This window comes from Danio rerio, chromosome 1 (genome assembly GCF_052040795.2).
Source record: "Danio rerio strain M-AB ecotype USA chromosome 1, GRCz13ab, whole genome shotgun sequence".
Lineage (NCBI taxonomy): Eukaryota > Metazoa > Chordata > Actinopteri > Cypriniformes > Danionidae > Danio > Danio rerio.
Genome location: NC_141021.1, coordinates 34,958,860 through 34,971,318, shown reverse-complemented (window position 1 = coordinate 34,971,318; position 12,459 = coordinate 34,958,860). Strand labels below are relative to the sequence as shown.

General features: G+C 35.3%; 1 protein-coding gene across 1 annotated transcript in view; it reads right to left on the bottom strand.

Annotated features, from left to right (window-relative positions):
• Positions 1–726: 726 nt before the first annotated feature.
• Positions 727–12,459, bottom strand: part of pudp (pseudouridine 5'-phosphatase) — a gene marked incomplete at its 3' end in the record, with an annotated part of 29,098 nt that continues 17,365 nt past the window's right edge. The window contains 3 exon segments of the mRNA NM_001020615.3: positions 727–761; positions 7,569–7,592; positions 10,148–10,167.

The following is a 12,459-nucleotide window of genomic DNA, read 5'->3' as shown; positions in this document are numbered from 1 at the left end:
TGTTACTGTACAAAATAAACCTGATTTATCGTCCACAAAACGGAATTGAAGCTAGGCTTGCCCCGATAGATGGTGTTGATAGTGTGTTTTATCCAGATACCAGGTCTGCATCCAGAACAGAGCAGGATTCTCCCGATGACCACCTGCGCAAAACCATTCTTTGTTATATATACAGTGTTAGATTTTACATGTAGCGAACATTTGCGCTGAACAAACAGTGAATGCAACGCATCGAGATTCGGGGACCTTCTCTGAAAACCCTCGATTAATCTCGGCTGGTGGATCAACAATCACCACAGGATAGCTGTCATCGGCACAGTTATAAGTAATGTTGGATGCGGTCTGCAAAACTGTGTTTCACTCTTCCGCTGTTTGCATTTTTAAAGCACCCTGTCATCTGACAGCGAAAAGCCTTGAGTGATTGACAGCTATGAACCATTTTAGCGGCAGGGAAAAGCGATTCATCACGTTTTTAAAAAAATCTAAACAGGTCACACTACAACCATTATTTGCAGTTGCACAAATGCTGGCAAATATATTTTGAGGTCGCATAGACTAAATTTCGGGCGCATATGCGACCAAAATGGTTGCAATTTTAAGCCCTGAATTATTACACAATGTAAGTGGTTCACTGGAGAGATCAGCCAGTTTTCATTACTGTAACAAGAGAGCAGACTCAGAACCCTCTGAGGTGATGACAGCTCTATTTATTGTTATTGGAGCACTTTTTATTTTTTTATTTTTATTATGTATTTTTATTAATCTGCTACGAAGACTGTTTGCCATTTACACAATTCAAAGTGTAAAGCTTGTTACATTCTAGATGAGATACAACTTCAGGTCATGTATTTAAAATGCTACTTTTTCTATGAGTGTAGCCTACTCAAACTGTCAGCAGCACTCAGCAACTAGCACGGCTGATTGGTTGCTTAGCAACAATAGACGCCACGAGAGCACAAGCGTGATAGTGCACTTCTTTTCCAGCAGGCTGAAGTCTGCATTTAAATTAACCTAAAGCTTAATATTTTGAGTTAGTTTTAAGTGCAAATTTAAATTTAAAACACATTAATGTTCAGCATGACAGGAGCTTTAATATATTTTATTTATATAATATTTAAACAAAATAGTTTTTCCACTTGAGCCCCTGCCCCTCATAATGTCTCTGCACATCCCTGTTATGCATATTGAAAAACAATGAAGAGTTCAGTTGCAAAAACCTCTAAGTGCCATCTAGAATTTTCTTCTACAATAAGCATTTTTCTCTGTCTCTTAAGCCTTTGTGCAGAACCGTTCTAAGAACACTTTGGTACGGTTACGGTTCTTTCTCCACTGAGAAAGAAACCCCTGAAAAGGGTTTTAAGACCATATCAGTCTCTGGCAAAGAAGGGAATAACTCATCACATTCTTACAAAGATATTTTTAATTAAAAGTTATTATTTCATTGACTTAAATATAGTTAACCATGTGCAATATAATTACTAACCCGTCATCTAAAATCTTAGAAATAATAAAATAGCCTATTGTTTTATTCATGGTTAGAGCTTGATTAATATGATTGACATCCTAGGCAAAGAGACCTTTAATTCGCCTGACTGAACGTGTATTTATTGCACACTGCGCTGTATTTGGTAGCACAAAAACTCTTTCTGATCTGGGTGAGAACATTACCAATGACTATACATGCACTGCTGAAAGACTTTTTTTTTTCCCCTACTGCGCATCGAATAAAGACACGATTAACATCATCAATGTCCACAATCTACAACAACATTGCTATATCCATGGAACACAAACTTGCAGACTCTTTGAACAACGAAGTAATAATTTCACTTTTAAATTCAAAGCCCAGACAGCTTGTTAATTTAATACCAGCTAGACCACCTGAAGAACGGTTTTGGCATTTTGTAATGTCGGCCATTTAAAAGTCTACGGTAGAAGTCAACTCTTTCTTTAACTTTTTTGACTTGAAAGCTTTACGGAGTAGCACTGTAGCTGTCCAAGGTACTGTTGTATGATAGCCTATATATGCACCAATAAACTAGTCAAATGAATGAATAAATTAAATAAATATGGATTCTTAAATGTTGGTATTGCTTTTATTCAAAAAATATCACAACGTTTTGACATGTTTTATGAAAATAAAATGAGCCGTTTTTTATCATTTCAGCTATAGACCATTATATTAATCAGTTACACATAAGTTTGACATTTAGGGGGCATGTAACATGTTTCTGTGTTTTTTTGTTCTCGGTGACCTTAAATATTTTCTAAAACTTCAAGCAAGAATTTGCCTATAGCTTGTTAGTTAATTATGAAGATGAAAAAAAATAAATAAATAACAAAAATAAAACAAAAAAAAATACAAAGATAAAAGAGCAGCATGTTGCTAAATATAACAGTGCTTTATATGCTTTATATTCTGATATGCCATGTGTTTCATATTCATTTTTTATTTCACTTGCTGCATGCGTTGTTTAATGTTTGAATACTGAAACAAATAACAGCCATCACTTAAAAGGTTATATTTTACCATCAAAATATAGTATTTTTTATATCATTATCAACTTGTGATATACAACCGCTGTGTAATTTAATTGATTGTTAAAAATGAAATAATTTAAGTGCAACTTAAGTGTATATTTTTTTTAATTAGTGAAAGTGCCCGCTCACTTTTGACAAGGCCTGTGCAAAAATTTATTTCTGCCACTATAATACAAACGCACTATTATTGTTGCATTATCCTTGTTGATTTTTCTGTTATGTACAGAGATTTTAAATATATTATTTATTTCCCCTCCAATCATTTTCAATCATTACGTTACATTTTGGTCATTTTTCCTCCAAATAAAATTAACGCAGAGCTGCAGACCTCTAAATAAATATGGCAGATCGGAATAACAGTGCTTAGTCACATCGTTGCTTTCTTTTATGAACATGAAAAAAATAGTTTAGGCTATTATTTAAATTTAATTGAACAAAGGGAGCCATTTACATTGCGTTATCAAGGCAACTACTGTTGCGCTTTGTGTAATGTTTCAAAAAGCATCTTTTGCAGCATGACCAAAAATGAAACCGTATCCGTGCTGTCTGGCCCGGTTTGGAATGGAACAGTTCAGCATAAAGAACGATTCAGCTCGATAGTGGATAAGCGGCCTTATGTTTATGTTTAGTTATTTCATGTTAAAATCGATGAAAAAACCTATTAAACTAAATTTCAAATTGCATAGAGAATTTTGCATCTGAACTCTTCGAACATATTTATTAGGTCAATTATTCAGAATTTCCTTTTCAGGACAAGATAAACTGTCATGGAGACAAACTACCAACCTGTCAGTTTTAAAATGACAGAAATTGAAATTGTAGCTCTCCAGTACATCACACCACCTACAAATCCAATTTTAAAGTTGAAATCCAATACAACACGACTTAACATTGGATTTCCTTCTTTCAAGAAACCATTTTCTCTCATCTTTTGTCCTGCTTCATCTCAAATTTGCTGGATCACTCCACTCTTTCTCTGTCATCATGATCGATGACAGCGAAATGTGACTTCTCTCGTGTTCCCACAAGAACATGAACTTCAGTTCCTTTATGTTTCATTAATCTTAGCCATGGGAGTGAACCCACGTTTTATGAAGCTCCACTCTCTTCTGCGCACTGCACAGCAACAAGGGATGTAAAACGCCTGAGTTTTCCAGAAAGAGGTGGTCCACTTCCTTGCCTCTGGACACAATGGAGACAGATGACTGGGCATACATACATTACTCACATGCACGAGAGGGCTTTCGTGCCTCTGGAAAGACTACTCAGTATTCATGTCATGCTGGCCTTCCTCACATCACCACGTGCATGCAATGGATAGAGATCAGAAAGTCATCTTTAAAGTCCCTGTATAATGCAAATTAGCTCTTAGCTAGCAAGAACTTAAAAAGGTTGAGCTGATTAATGGCCCTTGCCATGCCATGTGGTGATCAAGCCTGATCTTCCAGCTATTGCAAATACATGGTTCTCTACGTGCTTGAGACTTATCAAGTTAGATCATGAGAAAAAAATACATCTAAACACCGAAGCAAAACGAGTGTTTTTTCAAAGGGAAACTATATATTGACCATGTCCAAGGCCAATGCATGCACAATGGAGAGGGATTAATTTTTGATCTAAGGTTCCTTTTGAAGAGCAGAACCCACATATATTATTGAAAGTATTCTGGTGAAGGCTGATGAACAGTCTGCGATCACAGACAGACATCCATGCTTTGAATTTTATTTATTGCTTCTTCTTTTTTTTCCTCATTGATGCACAGACATCACGTCAATGTTCTGAAATGACATGAATCGCATTGGTTTGGTTCTAGTAGCTTCCATTACCTGTTTTGCCCTTGAGTTTTGATCAGAGATAAAATGTTTCAAATCAGCAGACTGTTTTAAAGGAATTTCACCTTTGCAACCTCCCATGTGAGATGACAGCACAGTGTAATGATGCTAGTTCTTTGAATTTCTATGTCTTTTCATGGGGTTTTAAAGGTTGAAAGATAATTCAAGTGCAACTTTTGAACCGCTGACCTGCTGAAATGACAGCTACATTAGCAACAGCAATTGACATATAAGTGCCATTCTAGCATTTCATCTTGGGTTTTTCACTTTACCCCAAGGACATGTCATCTACTGTGAAAACTACATGGCACATTATTAATCAATTGTATTTCAATTGCATATTAAGCCCTTAACTCTCAACCCAAATTTTGAATTATAATGAATAATAAAGGGACTAAGCCAAAAAGAAAATGAATGAAATGCATATGATCCATCAAGAAATGCAGTCTAAAATATTCTTCTAAAATAAGCATTTTTCCCAGGCTTCTTTGGGTAAGATATTTTTATTATGTGTTTTACTTTCACCATGACAAATAGGTTATTATCATTGGCTTTAAATTGAAATAGCAAAACATATTCACAAAAAGTGCTGTTTTTTTGAGGAACTACTGAAAAGTAAAATAGGCTATAGCTATCGTTGAATTAAAAACACCATTTTAAAACAAAGACAGTATTTAAATTATTTCACTGCATTATGCAGAGCAGTGGTCACCAACCTTTTTAAGCCCAAGATACCTGACCTTTGGCTTGCTAAAAGGCAAACTTTGAGCAAAAAAAATCACTCAACATCACCCATGTTGCATGCTTGAGCAAGACTTTTTGTCTTTTAATACAAGCAGTCAGAAAAAAATGAACTGTACCTTTAATTTGACATGCACAAAGAAATTGCTCTTTTTGAATATTTAAAACAAACCTCAAGTATATGCACAGAAGGAAACATTAGAATTTATAGCAAATAAACAAATATTAATCCACCTTGCTTATTGAACCTTGCTTTTGAGAAAGTTCTTAGGGTGTTTTCACACTAGCACTTTTGGTCTGCACCTGGGTTTGTTTGACATCAGATTACGGTGCGTTTAGCTAATATGAACACTGTCTTCCGGACTCAGGGGCGCAACCAAGAACGAAACCCGAGTCCACCTGAAGAGGTGGTCTGGGGTATAGTTCGTGCGAACTCTTGTATGGTTCACTTATGATTTGAATTCAATCATACCAGATAACAAAAGTGAACCGCCAACTGTACAATAGGGTTGTAACAATATACCGGTATGACGGTTTACCACGATTTGAACGTGCACGATTATCATACCATGAACAATTGCATATCAACGGTTTTAACCCTTAAAGACCGAGACAGCCGCCCGCGGCTAAAAATAAGTATTGCTCTTAAATGTTTAATAACTTTTGATCCGCTGATCCGATTCATACAATTCAAAGATTGGCATAAAGAAGAGAATCTCAGCTTTCCAGTGATGTATCACATAACATTCGCGGACTTTCAGAGGCTCCGGAATCAGTGCGGTTACGTCATCAACATTTGACAACGCTGATTTGACAAAGAAACGCTCGTCACTGTGTCTCCGGACAAATCAGACATGATACATTGATGCATTGTCCCTCCTCCATGCCCAGATTGGTTCAAACTCGCTATATCACAACCAATAAGCATAGGTTTCGCTTTTGTTTGTGGACCAAGCTTTTTGAACAACACGGAATGAGAGAAAGGCATACATTTATGCGCGGCTAAATAAAACACAAAAAAAAAAAGTTTTGCATGAAATAATTCTCATACTAAGTACTTTTGCATGCACAGCAGCACAGAAACATGACAAAACAGTGACACAGCAAAGACGAACTGCTGCTCTTGCTGTTTTCAAAAGACGCAAATGAAGATGCAGCTGTTTGTCTGTATTGCAGACAACCATATCCAAATCCATATCGATAGACAACCATATCCATGCTGGCACATAAAACCTAAGGATGTTCCATATTGAATCTAGTTTCGCTATGTAACTATTTATAGTATAGTAAATATTTATATCTATTTTTTACTGAGGATTTGCACCATGTTTATTTGGACTTTATTTGGACTTTGACACATTATTTATTATTTTCTTAATTTTTTATTTGTTCATTGTAAGTGGTGTTGTTTATAGTAACTAAAAATATATTATTTGGAAAAAGTCAAATTTGCTTCACTGTTCTATTATTTTGTAACATTTGTAACATACCGTATACCGCGAAACCGTCAAACCGTGGTATTGTTTTAGACGATTATCATACCGTGAAAAATTCATACCGTTACAACCCTACTGTACAACAAACTTTAGTTTTCGATCAATTGAGTGTGTATAGCAATTTCATTTGTAAACTTTAAAGGGGTCTGGCTTTTCTCGATGGTTTTACTTTTATTTAAAGCTTTAGCATTCATGCAGCTGCTTTGTAAGACATCTAAAGGCAGAAGCGCGAACCTGTTTAAATGTTTACACACTTGACTACATTATAAATTATGTGAATGGATTTTTGTGGAGTTTTGTGAACAACTTATATGAAAACATGTGGAGGAACACTTTCACATGTCAAGAAGTTCATAATATGTGTGCGAGCTGACACTCACCAGCTCCTTCCCGTGCACATGCGTCAAGCAACTGAAACAAAGCTTGAAGGTAAACAAATCGTTAGTTTTTACACATTAGTAAATAAGAAGGAACATAAAACTAATATTTGACTCTCATCCAGCAGATAAATGTGTCTAGAAAAAGTATTTAAAAGCTTTTATTTTCATTAACTTGGACGTGAATGCATAAATGTCTCATGTCAGCGCATTCTAGACTTGAATGTGCTCTTTCGGCAATTTTCCGAAAAAAGTTTTTACACAGAGCAGCATTCCAGCAAATTACCGTTTACGTTACAACTTCTCTTTCTGAATATTTGCCGGAATGAATTTACCGCTATTTTCAAAAAGAGCTTGTTCATTCATACACACCTTTCCGGAAAATTGCCGGTAATTTTCAGGGAAAGGTCTGTATGTGTGAAGGGGGCTAAAGTCTTTGTATTATCTACCTTGGTGAAAAGCGGGACTGCAAACAGCGCAAACAGTGATAATGTCTGCTTGTCTCTACCAAAAACGACTTCTGCAGACATTGCGTGATGTTCTGAACCTTTTGTATAAAAACAATTTTATATAGATTTTATTTATTATTAATATTTTATTATTATTTTTTTTTTTTGGCAGATAGATGCAAATGGCTCTCCTTATTTGGGTTTTGGTAACAAAAGCAAAAGATTCAGTTACAGCAGAATGGCCATTATGTGCATATTAGGGATGCTCAAAATAATCGATTAACCGTTAACTGAAAGGGTGCGTTGGTGACCGATTAATGCTATCAGTTAAACGATTAAAATTATTATTTTATATATTTTTAGTTTGACTGCATAAGGGGCCGATTGAATGCGCCTTTGCGTTAAGAGGGACATCTTTTGCACGCGGCTCATCCCAGAGCAGCAGTTTGTGTTGTCAAGACAACTACAAAGAACTTTTAAAGAGCTTGGTTTCCGCTACATTCATTCTTCCATGGTGGGACCAAAATGCATCCCTCCACGGCTACATTACCCATTAAAAACATTCAGTTTTTGTTGTTGTTTTTAGCGGATTATAATCGCATCAAAACATATTAAAAGGTAAGTGAATTATAACAGCGCAAACTATTCTGTAACCGTATAGTGCTGTGCGCTATCTGTTTAACCATTTGGCGTCATGTGCTGACTGACTGACTGACAGGTGCGCGATGCATGAGCCCAGCAAACACGCAGAAGCTTTCAGTTAAGATGAACACAGTTTCTATAGTTATACTTTATTTATAGATAAAGTATGACTCTGCATATAATCACTCTATCTTGCTGGAGTTTATAGCCGTTTCGCTTTACTACAGGACGCATTAACACCGCTCTGAAGGTCTAATCGCTGTTTTAAGTTATCCAGACCTGTATGAATGTAAAATTTTTGAATATCACAATAGTAATAAATATTACAATTGTAACAACATAGACAGCAACATATTTGCACAATTGATACCCAGCTGATTCAGTCGTTTCATAAGAGGACCGCGCTTCTTCTCTTCTGTTTTCCTTGTCAACATAAAGGCAGTGAGATTATTTTCGGCCCCTTGTTCAACTGCAAGACATATTTGACTTGCGGGACTATAACGTAAAACCTGTGCCTACAGACACATTTGGCAAAGAAGCAAAATGAAAGAAGAATATGCTGTTTAACAGACGTGTTGATGCCAAAAAAAGCGCTGATGTTGACCTGGATCTGCGTCATAAACGCAACAAATAGGCTTTACCTTTTATTTTACAGCTTATAAAGCATGTATGCATATTAATGCAATATCATATTTAAACAACAAAACTGTTTACAAAAAGTCAACATATGCGCGCGTTGTTGTCTTTTTATCACGCAGCGCGCACACTTGAACTGCGAGGGAGAGGAAACCATATCAAGACATAATCTTTAAAATAATGATTTCTATTAAAAATGTAATAGGTTTTGTGATTATAATAATAACAGTGGGGCATTAAATAAATGCATATTTTCCGTGTAGCGAGCGATTTGAGGAAGTCAGCTATTTTTTTTTTGACAAAAGACAAAAATATGATCTGAAAAAAAAACAGCCTATGCCGGTTATTAAAAAGAATCAGTCAGTATTTTTGTTTTGTAAAATAAATTATTAATTATTGAAGTGAAATATTTTAGGGCAGTCCTATTAATTTTATTTAGTTTATTCTGTTCTTCTGTGCTAAACACTGCAGGTGCGTGAAAATGCTCTGTTGTATTGTTCTATTATTGATATGCTAGCATATAAAAAATAAATCAGTATTTTAAAATGCAATATTTAATGTGTCAGACACAAAATAGACACGTCAATTTATTTAATATAAAATTAATAGTAATCTGACCAGTTAACCGTTAATAACCGATTAATGAGCGGCGGTTGTCGGCTAGCAAAATTAACCGAAATGAGCATCCCTAGTGCATATGTCTCCATTTTGCCACTTTGCTTTTGTGGCTGTCACCTAGCAACAGCTGTACACAAAACAGTGGCTTGATGACGCAAACGTACCGGGGTTCAGAAGGAAAATAGACAGTGTGCACACAAACCAGCCAAGAAGGTGGCAAGGGGGGACAATCGAACTTATGTTTGGTCCAGGCAATAGAACCAAATGTGAAAGCACCCTTAAAACCTATGATTGTGTTCTAGCAGAAATTAGCAGAGATGGAGCTTTACAGCATTGCCCTCCCTCAGGGCATATAACATAAATGACATATAACATAAACAATGCCAGTACATAATAAGCCCTTATGATCTATTACTGAACCAATACTGAATAGCAATATGAGTGGAGGTCCCCATAATATATCAACATGACACTTGTGTCATAAAACATTACTATTTTAATTTTTATTGACATTTGTAACCTTTTTCCAACTTCCAGTTATGTCTGCAAAGGAACTTTGGCCACAACTTTTTAAAAAAGCAGAAATGTTTGAATCTCACTTTTATTTATTTCTGCAGTGCAAAAGGGGATATTCAAGCAGGCAAACTGACCAACACTTTAACAAAAATCTGTCAAAGATGTTGCAAGCACCTTTTTGCAATGCCAACTTTTCTAAATTACAGAAGGTCCTCCATAGTGTTCATGACAGAGTTAACACTACAAGCCATAGAGACTGCGTCCTTTTGTTCTTGCGTAATGACGTCATCAACTGCCAAAGTTCAGTTCTAAAACTCAAGACATCATATTTATCAAGATATAAGCATTCAGCTTTAAGTGCAATCCAAATGCTTAATTAGGCTAATTAAGCAAGTCATTGTATAACAGTGGTTTCTTCAAAAATTCATATTGCTTAAGGGGGCTAATAATATTGATCTTAAAATAGGTTTCGAAATATTTAAATCTGCTATTGTTCTAGGCAAAATAAAACAAAGACTTTCTCCAAGAAGGAAAAACTAAATATTATAGGAAATACCAAAACATTCCTTGCTCTGTTAAACATCTTTGGGAAATATTTATATAAAAAAGTATTTAAAAAATGATCATAGGAGGGCTAATAATTTTGACTTCAACTGTCTATTGTTTTGAATAATCATGTTTACAATTATGACCAAATAATTGTGATTATGATTTTCCCCATAATCGAGCAACCCTAAAATAAACGTAATTTTCAGTTTTGTGATCTTTTTAATATAAAGCGACCATGAGGACATGTAAAAGAAGAGCGAAGACAAAAAGAAGCCTCTTCTACATATCACTACTATTTTATTTCTTGCAACCATTTTGAAAGAATGAGAAATTCATGGTGCATACAGAGAAGCAGTGATGCCGCAAACATGCTAAGTGCTGAATGGCCACTCTCTTTCCCTCTTTCTTTGTCCTTTTCATTGAGTCTCTTGGATCCCTTCTCATTTTGAATGCTTCTCTTCATCTACTGTTGTTTCATCTCTTTTTCTTTCATACACACACACACACACAAACAGGCTGAACATTTCAAGCACACAGTTTACTTCAAGGCAGGTGTGACACACCATCATTTATTATTCCCTTGATCAATCTGTCGATTCCCTCTCAGCACTACCTCCATTTCTTATCAGGGAAGATGGAGGTTTAAATCACAATTTAAGACCCAGCTTACTGGACCATGAACCTTTCAGGGAAGTTCCTTCACTCATCAAGAAGGGACAAAACGTTAATCATTTCTTAGCAAAGAGTGAATAGAATTTATTCCATGTGTTTGGAAATATCACAATGATCTACAATATCACATACTTATTTTGTGGATTTCCACCCAGAAGTTCATATGGGACTGATGAATGTTTGATGATTACATGTTTAAGCACTGCAAAACTATTTTGTTTTGTCATAAATGATGACTGTAATATAATATCAACACAAGAAAGAGTTCAGAATATCATCATGCTGTGCACAAGGCCACTTGTAATTATGTGAATACTTAAAAAAATATAAAGCAGATTTTACATTTATTAAATGCTAAAACTCATTTAGAGCAACTAGCCCATGAAGACAACTTCATGACAGTACTGTAGTCTGTACTGCAAAATGATCTAGTAACTGTGTGTGAATTAAAGAACACAAACGTGACAGCTCATTTTTATAAGGTTTTCATGATTTTCATATAGCAATCATGTTAGCGAGGAAAATAAAGAAATAAATCAAAGCCTGCCAGAACTTTTAATTGTCCCACGTGTAATCTAAATTTCTCCAGAAATGGCTTTATTTGCTCATTTATACATAGAGGGCTTACCCCTAGAATAAGAAGCTCCATGTTGACTGTATTTGCAATGGTCATAAATAATAACCTCTGCTCTGATGCTATTGCAACTCAGGACCTGCCTGCTCTCTCACACACGCACACATGCACACACGGTGATGTACTCTAAAATAAACATGTGCAAAAGAATCATACTTCATTTGCAGTGGTGTAAAGTAACTAATTACAAATACTCAAATTACTGTAACTAATTACTTTTTCTCAGGAATTGTAATTTTCTGATTAGTTTTTAAAATGTGTACAGTACTTTTACTCTCACGTGAGTACATTTTTAGTGCAGTATCTGTACTTTTACTCTCACTACTTTTCTTCAACCTGCAGTCACTACTTTATTTTTTCTTGACTATGGGAATTAGAAAAATCAGTCCTGTAATTCCAGACCAATCAAATCACACATAGAAGGTAAATTGCATCATAATTAACTACTTCAAGACATGTGAGACCACGAGGGCAGAGAACGCGTCCTTAGAGAAATGAGATGTTGCGTTCTTCGTGATGGTCACATGACCTTCAAGAATTTTAAATGGTAAATTATTTAAACATTACAGCATTCATACAAATATTTGTTTGCCCCCCTTTGAAAAATATATACTTTGCATAAAAACATCAATATACTCTGCACAATATAAATAAAACTGGTTTTTATAGTAATAATGTTTATTTTCAGGGAAACACCTGAGGTAAATAAGTTAAATCTCTGAACTTTAATAATAAATCTAGATAAAATGCTGCGCC